General features: G+C 48.2%; 1 pseudogene; it reads left to right on the forward strand.

Moving 5' to 3' along the window:
• The first annotated feature begins 5521 nt into the window (after nt 1-5521).
• On the forward strand, nt 5522-7595 carry LOC129064445 (protein NipSnap homolog 1-like; annotated as a pseudogene).
• The last annotated feature ends 3532 nt before the right edge of the window (nt 7596-11127 follow it).

Consider the following 11127-nt stretch of genomic DNA (forward strand, 5'->3'; position numbering starts at 1 on the left):
CCCGGGAGGGCGGGGGAGAGGAGCGGGGGGCGGGGTCGAGGCTGCTGGAGGAGCTGGGCGGGGCCGGGCGGGGGACTGGGGACTGGGAACCCGAGCTGGAGGAAGAGGAAGGGACCGCGCGTAAAGAGGCTTCCCCGACCCGCGGAAGGAGAGGGACTGGGAGGGTAGCGGGGTGTGGGGGACCCAGAGGGGAGCAGGGGAGGGGGTTTCCGGCCAGAGGCGGAGGAGAGGGTTGCGGGCGGGGCGCGAGGGCGGGGCCGGGTGGGGCAGGACCCGGCTAACTCCCTGAGGGCTGGCGGTTTCTCTCTTTGAGGTCTCCTGACCGGAGTGGGCTAGGGTTGCCAGACTGGGCTAAGTTTCCCTGGGCGGCCCAGAGTCAAGGCCACCGAGAGGCTCCGCTTTTTTCCTCCCCGACCCCAGGGCAGTGGCGATGACCTGGTTTTCTTCTCCCTGGAACCTCTTGACAGGGCCGGGCCTGGAACTTGAGTCCCACCCGAAGAGTAATATAACCGGAAGACCTGGGGCTGGGGAGCTGGGCTCCAGAGTCCCGTCGGGGGAGGGGTTTTCTACCTGGCTATCAGGGTTCCCCAAATGCAGTGTTCTCCAGCTTTCCTTGGGCATTGCTCAGAACTGTACCCCTCTCTGGTTCCAGTATCTAAGGGCCACCCCCCTTCCAGTGGTAACCTTACATCCTTGACATCCTTGCTAGGAAGTGATATGTAGGGACTAGCAGAGAATGGTGTTTGTTATACCTTGAACTCTCATTTTACACTTAGAGAAACAGAGACATAAGAGAGACCTAAAAAGTGACTGGTAGCTACATCCCTTTCTCCGGCACCGTCTCCCCAGACCTCCACCGTTTTCCCTTAGCTCTCAGGTCAACCCTGCCCCCACCCACCCAGCCCCACCCCCACCCCGTGTCTCAGCAGGCAGAACTAAGTGCCTGTGGGATCAATGGTGACCTCCTTTGGCTCTGGCTGTCATAGCAGCAGCTGTACCAGTTGATTGAGCTCTCCTTTCACTACCTTCTGATGACTCTCAAGCTGCCAACCATTTCCAGCCCTACTTGGAAAAGGGCAGCCTGGGGACCCAGGGCCAAGAGAGAAAAGATGGAAGCACACTTTTCCTTCATGCCTGGGCCTGGTCGTCTTTGAAGGGATAAAGAAGCTGGTGTGGCTCAGTGGATCGAGTACTGGCCTGCGAACCGAAGGGTTGCTGGTTCTATTCCTGGTCAGGGCATATTCCTGGGTTGTGGTCCAGGTCCCTGTTGTGGGGCATAGGAAAAGCAACCTCATACCGATGTTTCTCTCCCTCTCTTTCTCCCTGCCTTACCCTCTCTCTAAAAATAAAAAATAAAAAATAAATCTCTAAAAAAATTAAAAGGATGAAGAAAATCCAGCCTGGAGATCTGAGAAAATCAGTATGTGTGGCAAGCTCTTGCAGCCACCACATGGTTTTATTCCCTTGGTCTCCAGAGCTGTGCAGTGGTTGCACCCCATACCCGAGGACTCAGAAGATCCTGTATCTGGAAACTCAGATTCCACCTGAAGGAGAGCAGATACCCTGGGGAATTTTTGTTGTTGCACAGAAGCAGCTCAAGAGGGGGGGGGAGGGGGCTGAGGTAGGTGTTGCTATCCACCCAGCTCTTCTACTATGAAGGATGAGCCACTGATAACCAATTTGGCCTCAGTTTCCCCCTCCAGCCCAGGTTTGGCCCTCTGGTTGTTGCCCTCACACTATATGCATTCATATAACACAAATATTTTATTTGCCTTGATTGCTTGTCGGGCCCTACACCAATAGCTGGAAGATAATGGCAAGACCCAGGATCCCTGTCCTTCTTCAGGAGAGAAAGACATGTAAACAGATAAGAAAACGTATGTGTTAAATGTGAGGGTAAATGAAGAGAGGAAGGACACCAAAACCAGGACAAAGAGGCAGGACAAGTATTCTCGGAGGAGAGGACAGTGTGAGCAATGGCATAGAAGTTTGAAACAGGATGGAGTGTGTGTATAGGGAGACCAGGCTGGAGAAGTAACAAAGCTCAAGGGCAAGAGGAAGGCATTGGAAGTTTTGGGCTGTGAAAGTGATGGTCCGTTTTGCATGTGCACCATATAATCAACAAAGTTTATTGAGTGCTCTAAGTGGGGTGCTTTCCAATACTTCTTGCTGGCATTTATCTATTCACTGAAAAGAATTTAGAGACCCTCTCTTATCTGCTCACTATTCTAAACAATTCACACGTGTCTCATTTAATCCTCACACAAGTAGGTACCCATCCATGAAATAAATACAACGGTTAACTTCATTTGACAGAGCAGGAATCCCAGGCTTGGACCTATTTAAGGTCACTTGACTGGTAAATGGTGGTGCAATGATTGAAACCTCATCTGACTTCAAAGTCTATGCTTTCTACTAAGTAACCTGTTTTGGCAGCATTGTGGGACCAGGCCATACGAGATCCAGGCCCCGTCTTGGAGAGTTGATGAGCCAGTAGGAGAGTCTTGAGAAGGGATCTGATGAAGGAGTTCACAGTGTGTGGTGAGAGCTGGTTCCCAGAGGGAGTTGCTGGAGTGACTTGCATTTTAGTGGGGTTATTGGATAGAGGGAGGGGGAACAGAAAAGTTTCAGGAAAAGGGAACATCTCACAAAAATGAGAACTTGTAAAACATCTCAACTTGTTAGGGGAAGAAGTGTAGGCAGATTTGTGTGGTCATATGCATGTGGTGTTGGTGGAGAGTTCGGAAAGGTGCCATTAAGGAGGCAGCAGGAGCTAGAGCACTTAGGGCTTTGAGTGCTGCACAAAAGGATTTGAGATTCCTCCTACCAGTAGCAGGGGGCCACTAACACACTGAAGCAGGGCATGACACAATTTTCATGACTTCTGTGTGAACAATGGTAACAGGGGAAGACAGAGAGGCCCGTTGGGTAGGAGATTGTTACAGAAATCCAGGTTGGAAGTGATGGAGCCTGAACCAGGCCTGGTTATGAACCAGACCACTGGTAGGGACAGATTCAAGAGATAGCAAAGAGACAGAGAGATTGGGACTTAGAGAGAATGGTTTTACCCATTCAATAAATATCTGTTGAGAGTCTACCATGTCTTGGGCACTGTTCTAAACACAGAGCACAAAACCATAAACCTGACAGGCATGATCTCTGCCCTCGTGAAGCTGGGAGACAATAGGCAAATAACAAACATGATAACAACAGAATGTGGTAAGTTTATTGAGGAAAATAAACAGGGTAATAAAATAGTAACTGGGAAGCCCATTTTAGCTATAATGTGTGTGATGGGGGAAGCCTTTCTGCAGAGTAGATACTTCAGCTGAGACCTAAAGATAAGAGAGAGCCACAAAAAGAAGTAAGGTGAACAGAGGAGGTATTTCATGCAGAGGGAGCAAGTGCAAAACCCTGGCATAGGAAAGGAGTTGGTGTTTGAGGAATGCCAAGGAGACTGATGTGACCAAAGCATGGTAAGGGAGAAACGGGTAAACTTGTGGTCATGGCGAAAGGAAGGGAGGGAGTTGGCCCCCAGCTATGGTAAGGACTGTGGATTTTATTCTAAGAAGAATGGACTAGGGAGGCATAGAGGCTTTTAACTAGAGCAATAGCAAAATATGACTCATATACTTGAAAAGATTTATATATTGGAAAAGATATATTTTCCAAACACCTGCTGCTGTTTGGAAAAAAGGTTTGTAAGGGGGCTAGAGTGGAAGCCAGGAATCCAGTAAGATTAGGAGACTACTGCTCTGATCCAGGGGAGAGAACACAGGCTGCTAGCTCTAGGGAGTGGGGCGATGGAGGCAAACAAATAGATTTGAAATACATTTTGGAGGCAGAAACAGGTTTTACTGGTGGATTGGATATGGTAGGTGAAGAAGAAATCAAAGATATGATGCAGGTTTTTAACTTGAGCCAAAATCAGTGATGCCATTTACTATGATGATGAAGACAGGAGAAAATCAGGTTTATTTGATATTGGAGAAAGATATTAAAAGTTCTGTTCTGGATTAAGTGAGTTTGCCATTAGGCATCTTTGTGGAGATAATCAGGAGGACAAATGGAGATATAATCTGGAGTATAGGAAAGAAGAGCAGGCTGGAGATATAATATTGGGAATCAGCCTGTAGTTGGTAATTAAACCATGGGATTGGAACAGACAGGGGGGGGAAAAGGATACAGTCCTCCTACACTGAGAGGCCTGGTTGAGGAAAAGGGTTTAGCCAAGGAGACCTAAAGGAAGCAGCCAATATGTAGAAAGAAACAAGGGAGGGTGTGTTGTGGAAGAGAAGATTTTAAGGAAGGAGGATCAACTGTATCAGAAGTTCAACCAAATTAGTGCCCGCTGCCCAAAGTAGTGCTCTGGAAAGTGGAAGACCTTCCAGGTTCTCTACAAGACTGTCCTTGCAAGCTTAGGGCTGTAAAGCCGGAAAGGCAAAAGTTGAAAGAGAAAGGGCCATAAAATGGAGAGGAAGGGGCACTTTTAAGTTATCAAATGAGATAACACCGAAAATGCATTTGGTAAACATCCCAGTCCCCTGTTGATATCATTGTTGTTTCCGTTGATGAGTTTGGGATTGGACTGAGACCACCGGTGAGAGAGAGATGAGATTTAAGGAAACGGGAGAAAGAAATTGCATAATGAAGAAAATCCCGTTCCTCCAGAGAGCTTGCGTCAAAACCAGGTTTCAGGTTAGGCCAGGAGATCTGGAAGCAGTGTTGCAGTTCACTCCGACCTGACCCCAAGAAGACAGCAGCGAGCAGAGCTCCAGGCGGACGCCAAGGCTGCCCAGAGCCGGGGGAGGAAGTCCTGCCCCAGACCTGAGTGGTTCCTCTGGCTCCGCCTCCTCCCCGCACCGACCAGTCAGGATTCAGATGAGCGGAGGGCAGCACCGGGGCGGGGAGGAGGGCGGAGCCTGAGGACCGTTAATTCACCGCGAGTCGACAGCCAGTTATTCATTCAATTCCTTTCCCTATAAGGTCTCACTGTTGCTGCTCTTACAAAAACCTGGGTGCGAGTATAACTAGTTTTTTTAAATAGCTCTGGCAGTTTCATATGAAACTAAATATACACCTATTCTCTGACCCAGCGATTCCTTACCTAGGCATTTATTCAAAAGAAAGCATAAATCCACCAGAAATCCCCAATAACCATTAATAGGAAAATGGATAAATTAGTATGCACACAGTGGAATACTATTCAACAATAAAAAGGAACCACCAGATGATACACAACAGCAACATGGATGAATCTCAAAAGTATTACACTGAGTGAAAGAAACCTGTAAACACAAGAATATATCTTGTATAATTCCATGTATAAGAAATTCTAGAACAAGCTAAAATAATCTGTGGTGAAAACAAAATCAGAGCAGGGGTTGCCTGACGACTGAGGGTAGGGATTGACTGTGAAGGGGCTAAAGGAACTTTCTAGATTATGGTAATGTTCTTAGAACTTGTGCAATGGAGGAAATGTCCTGTGTCTGTGCTGTTCAACAGGGTAGCCGTGAGCCACATGTGGCTGCTGAGCACTCGAAGTGTAAGAAAACTGCATTTTTAATTTCATTTCATTTTAATTACATTTAAAATTAGCCGCATGTGGCTAGTGGCTGCCCTATTGAACAGCACAGTTCCATATCCTGGTAAAGGTTTGGGCCTCACAGGTATATTCATCTGTCAAAACTCTCACAAAAAGCTTAAGATTTATGCATTTCACTGTATGTAACATTTACATTTAAAAGATAAGCATAAATTCTAATGTTATATGTGTTGAAGTGTTTAGACATGAAATGTACTACTGTCTACAACTTTGAAATGCATAACAAAAAAGTGGATTGATGAATGGGGAGATGGCCAAATTGTTAACATATGATAAAAACAAATACAGCAAAATATTAATTATAGAATCTTGGTGGTATATATACTGGTATTCACTGCAAGAGTCTTTCACCCTTTCTGTGTATGTTGGAATATTTTCAGAATAAAATGTTGGGGGTACTGGGGGCCGAGAGAAGAAAGGATTGGGAAGTTATTGTTTAATTGGGTACAAAATTTCTGTTGAAATGATGAAATTTTTCTGGAAATAGATAGTAGTGATGGTTACTTAATGACAATTCATTGTATATTTAACATAGTCAAAACTGTAAACTTTATGTTATATCTTTTAGAACTTAAAAAAGCTCGAGAGCCAAAAGAAAAAAAAAATGTTAGGGGAAAATCCATGTGAAAGTTTCTGTGCGTTCTCTAGAGGCCGTCTGCGGTACTGCACGGAGAGAAGGGGCACCAGCACCAACTGTGAGAGTGAGCGAGCGAGGCCAGCTCGGGGAAAGAATGCAGTGCGGGGAGAGCACAGCCTAGACACAGACAAATCTTGGTTCACAATCCTGCATCCATCCATCCATCTATCTATCTATCTATCTATCTATCTATCTATCTATCTATCTATCTATCTACCTACCTATCTTCCTTCCTTCTTCCTTCCTTCCTTCTTTCTTTTAGATTTTATTTATTTATTTTTAGAGAGGGGGCAGGGGAGGGAGAAAGAGAGGGAGAGAAACACTGATGTGTAAGAAATATCCATCAATCAGTTGCTTCTCACTTGCCCCCAACTGGGGACCCGGCCCACAACCCAGACCTGTACCCGGACTGGGAATCGAACTGGCAACCCTTTGGTTCACAGGCTGGCACTCAATCCACTGAGCCACACCAGCCAGAGCCACAACCCTGGATCTTTCACTTTCTGGTATAACTGTATTTGTTTCGTCCTGTCCAGCATGGTGGCTGTGTAGCGTCTCTGCGGCCGTGCGGTGCCTGCTGCCCCACCCACCCCCGCTTGCCCGGCCCGCACCAGGGATGTTGCTGCTGCGCTGGGGCGAGCTCCTATTCCAAGGACAATGAGGATAGCTGGTTCCACTCTCTCTCCACCCCACTGTCCAAGGAGACCAGAGACCTCTATAAGGAGATCCAGTTTGACAATGTGAAGCTGGAGTGTCTGGATGCTTACAACAGCCTGATAGAGACTGTCTTGCCCACGCTGCACCTGGATGAGGACTACCCCTGCTGGCGGGTGGGCAACTGGAACACGTGGTACAGGGAGGAGGAGCAGCAGTGCACCTGTGGCATTGTCAGGTCGCTACCCAGACCTCATGGACTGCATGAACAAGCTCAAAAACTAGGAGTACCTGGAATTCCAAAGAGTGGAGCCAGATGCTGCTGTCTAGGAGAAACCAAATGCTCCTTGAGTTCAGCTTCTGGAAGGAGCCACAGCCCAGGGAGGCCCCAACATCTATGAGCTGAGGACATACAAGCTTAATCCAGGAACCATGACTGAATGGGGGGAAAACTGAGCTGGAGCTATCAAGTACCAGCAGGAGAACCAGGGAGTGGTGGGCGGCTTCTTCTCACAGATAGGAGAACTCTACATTATGCACCATCTCTGGGCCTAAAGGACCCTGCACTCTTGGAAGGAAACTAGAAATGCTGTCTGGAGGTAGAGAGGCTAGGACAAAAATGTCTACTACACAGTCCCCGTGGTGCAGCATATGGAGTCTCGGATCATGATCTCTTTGAAGATCTTGCCTCTCCAGTGATGCTGCTGCTAGATCCACCTCCTCCCCTTTCTCCCTCAGGGGAGCCACAGACAGGGGAGCTCTCAGGCCTACTGTCTTGGCATTATCTTGGATCTGGGAGGACTCTGGGGGCTAGTGCTCAGATCAGACAATGAGGAGCTTAAGGATGACAGGCTTCCGAAGAAGCTTGAGCTCTTCCCAGACCCTTTCTACCTTCCCTCTCCGCTCTTCACCAGTGCTGGAAGCAGCTTTTAATTTCTCTGAATGAAGAACAGCAACCTTTTAAATGTCTTCTCACATTTCTCCATAAGACTCCTCATCTCAAGGCTACCAGTCCCCCATTATCACCATGAAAACCCTCAGTTTAGTTGCACAAAAGATAGTGCGTTCAGTGGGCAGAGGTAGGGTGGGAAGGGAAGAGGTCCAACCAGGCCAGGCTCTCAGGAATTCCCTGGTTTCCACTGGACAGTTTGAACCAAGTCCCTCCTGCTAGGGAAAAGCCTAGAAACTGCCTCAAGAAGTAAAGGGGGAAAGCTTCAAGCTAGCAAAGCCAGCAGAAAGTCAGCTATTCCACTCAGAAAGGCTGGGAAAAGAGGGTTGGGGGGGATCTGGGGGTGGGAAACAGAATGGAAGAGGAACTTAGAATCCAGAACCAGGAACCCAGAAGGTAGAACTTGGATTTCAACTGCATTTAGAATACAGAATGGGGAATATAAAACAGAGGTGACAGACCACTTGAAGAGGGGTTCCTAATACAAGACAGTTGGAGAGAGGCTCATCTGTTTCTACATGAGGTTGAAAACTTGAATGTGTAGTTCCAGTCCTTCTGTGCAGGGAGTCTCCTGCCTTTCCTTTTCCTTCCTGCAGGCAGAGGAACAGGCCAGAGCCTCTATTTCCCTCACCCTGCATCCCTTTTCTCTCTCTTCACATTCTATCAGCCCAAACCCCCCATTCTGGGCCACCAGGTATATGGAATGGGGCCAGTGACTTTGGGGGCCTCTTCAATGACCCCCACACCTCATGAACCTCTGGGTAGCTTGATTCTGCCTCCTTTTCAGGAAAAGTTGTGGAGTTGCTGATGGAACCAATTAAATGTTTACTATAAAAAAACTATTTGTTTCTTATTACTGTTGTTACTGAAACAAATAACAACAAATTTAATAGCTTAGAATAACACAGATTTGTTATCTTGTAGTTCTGGAAGTTTTTCATGTGTCTTACTGCCCTTACCATCAAGAACTGCACTCTTCCTTCTGGAGACTCTAGGGGGCAACCCACTTCCTTGTTTTTTCCAGCTTCTAGAAACCTGTATTCTTTGGCGTGGCTCATGGCCTTATCCTCCACCTTCAAAGCCAGCAGTAACATCTTCAGATCTCTCTCTTTCACTCACTCTGATGGCCTCTGCTTCCTTCATCACATCTTCTCTGACTCTCCTGCCTCCCTCTTTTCCTTATAGGAACCCTTGTGATTCCATTGGGCCCACCCAGACAATCCAGGATAATCTCCCCATCTCAAGATCCTTAATTTGTTACATCTGCAATGTCCCTTTCACCATGTAAAGTAACATATTCACAAGTTCTGGGGATCAGGATGTGGGCATGGGGGTGGGGTTGGTATTTTTCTGCCTACTACAGTGACTTTGAAATTTTATGTCACTCGTACTTACGTGTCAAGACTACACCGAAGAGGAAATGTTTCTCATTATTTTTTTCCTAACAGTTTTATTGAGATATAATCCACATACCATACTTTACCCATTTCAAGCAAACAATTCAAATGGGTTTTTACTAGTTACAGAGTTGTGCAATCCTCACATTTTCACCTTTCTCCCATTTTTACATTTGTGGAAACAAAGGCTTGAGACATTAAGGAAACTTGCTTAGGCTAACATCTAATGGCAGGACTGGGGCATTGCAGTGGCTGTCAGGAGCTGACGTTCCACTCCAGGCTTGGACTCCCTTCACGAAGACCGATCACCTAGGAGCAGCACAATGTAGCAGTGAAGCGCGCAGGTGCTTAGGCCAGCTTGGACTTGGGTTCAAGGCTTTGTTTCTGCTATGTACAAGCTATGCGATCTTTGGTAAACCTTCTGGAGCCTTGGTTTCCCTATTTGCAAAATAAGGACAATAAAGTAAATGGCGGGGAGAGGGGACCGGACTCACCTGTGAGATCCTTTCCAGTTATGTAATTCCAAACTTCAATGGCGGGGAGAGGAGGGATAGTTAAAAATAAGTTTCCCAAGCATCCAGGGCACCAGAGGGATGGATACTTATTCCCCGAAAACGAACTCACACGCTTCCCTGGCACATGTCTCAGAGTTGTCATTGTCAGCTGGGTCGGAAAGACAATGCGTAAAACGACCCTTTCAAAGGGAGAGAAGGGTGGGAAGGGTTGAGGGGCCGGACAGGCCTTGGGGTGGTCTGCCCAGGAGTGGGCAACGATCCTCCGCGTGGTAAAAAGTAGGAGGGATCAGTGAAAGCTCTTCCCCAAGGCCAAGTTCAGCCGCTGTGTAACGGGAGGGGGAATGAGTAGAAGGGATGGTTTTGAAAATAAATCTTCAGAGCCGGGTTGGGTGACAGCTCACCACGTGCGGCGCCGCGGCAGCACCCCCGCAGTCTCCCGCCCGCCCACGCGTCCGCGCCGTGGTACGCTCCGCCGCGGCGGTGAGCCTCCTTCCTCCGGCGTGCGATTGGTACAGCCCAAGCGGGAGGCGGGGGAGCGGGGAGGGGGGGGGAGGCACGCCCCTGTCTCTGATTGGCTGGAAAATTTAAAGATCCGGCCAGGGATAGGGTGATTTTCTACTGCTAGTATTTGAAAGTTTCTAGATCCTGGGCTAAGCCGGCAGGTCCGCTCTATTTCAGCTAGTTCGTCCAAGTTCCGGCACAAGTGAGTGTCCACCCGATCTCAGAATTGGGAGGAAGAGAGCCTGCTTCTTTCAGGGGTCTCTGCCGGGAGGGTGCAAACGAGAGGGTTAGTCGGAGGGAGCACACGTTCCAGGGTCGCAGGGCCCTCACCGTGATTTCCTAGCCAAATACTCTGCCACTTCCCCACCTTGGAGATGGGAAGCGCCGGGCTTCGGAATCACACTGGCCTGGACTCCTACCAGCCGTGTGGGTTCTCCCAGCCCGTTTCCACTTTTGTAAACCGCGAATAGTGAGACCTGCCTGGCTGCGTCTAGATCAGTGACCGTGCCTGGAAGGCGATAATTACATGTGCTTCTTTCCCCACATGCGATTCCCCTGCTTCCTGGGGAGAGGACTCTGAGGATTCCCGTGCCTTCCCTGGTCCCCTTGAAGCTGACTTCTATTCAGGGTCTCCCTTCTTCCACGGCCCTGGCCGGACATCCAAACCAGGGTGCATTTGACGCTGCCCATCCGCCGCTCTGGAAATATTGTATAGGAAAGTAATTTCTAAGTGAATTTCCTAAATTGGCCCCAGGGTCCTCTTTACCATCTGTGACCTCTTTGTGTTACCTGTTTGGCCTTGACCGGGCTCGCCGTCACGGCCTCTATACTACCTGTTACGCCCTCGAGTCCCCGTTACCCCTGTGCTC

Source organism: Pteronotus mesoamericanus, unplaced genomic scaffold (assembly GCF_021234165.1).
Source record: "Pteronotus mesoamericanus isolate MK-2021 breed Mesoamerican mustached bat unplaced genomic scaffold, CSHL_Meso_final contig_164, whole genome shotgun sequence".
Taxonomy (NCBI): Eukaryota; Metazoa; Chordata; class Mammalia; order Chiroptera; family Mormoopidae; genus Pteronotus; species Pteronotus mesoamericanus.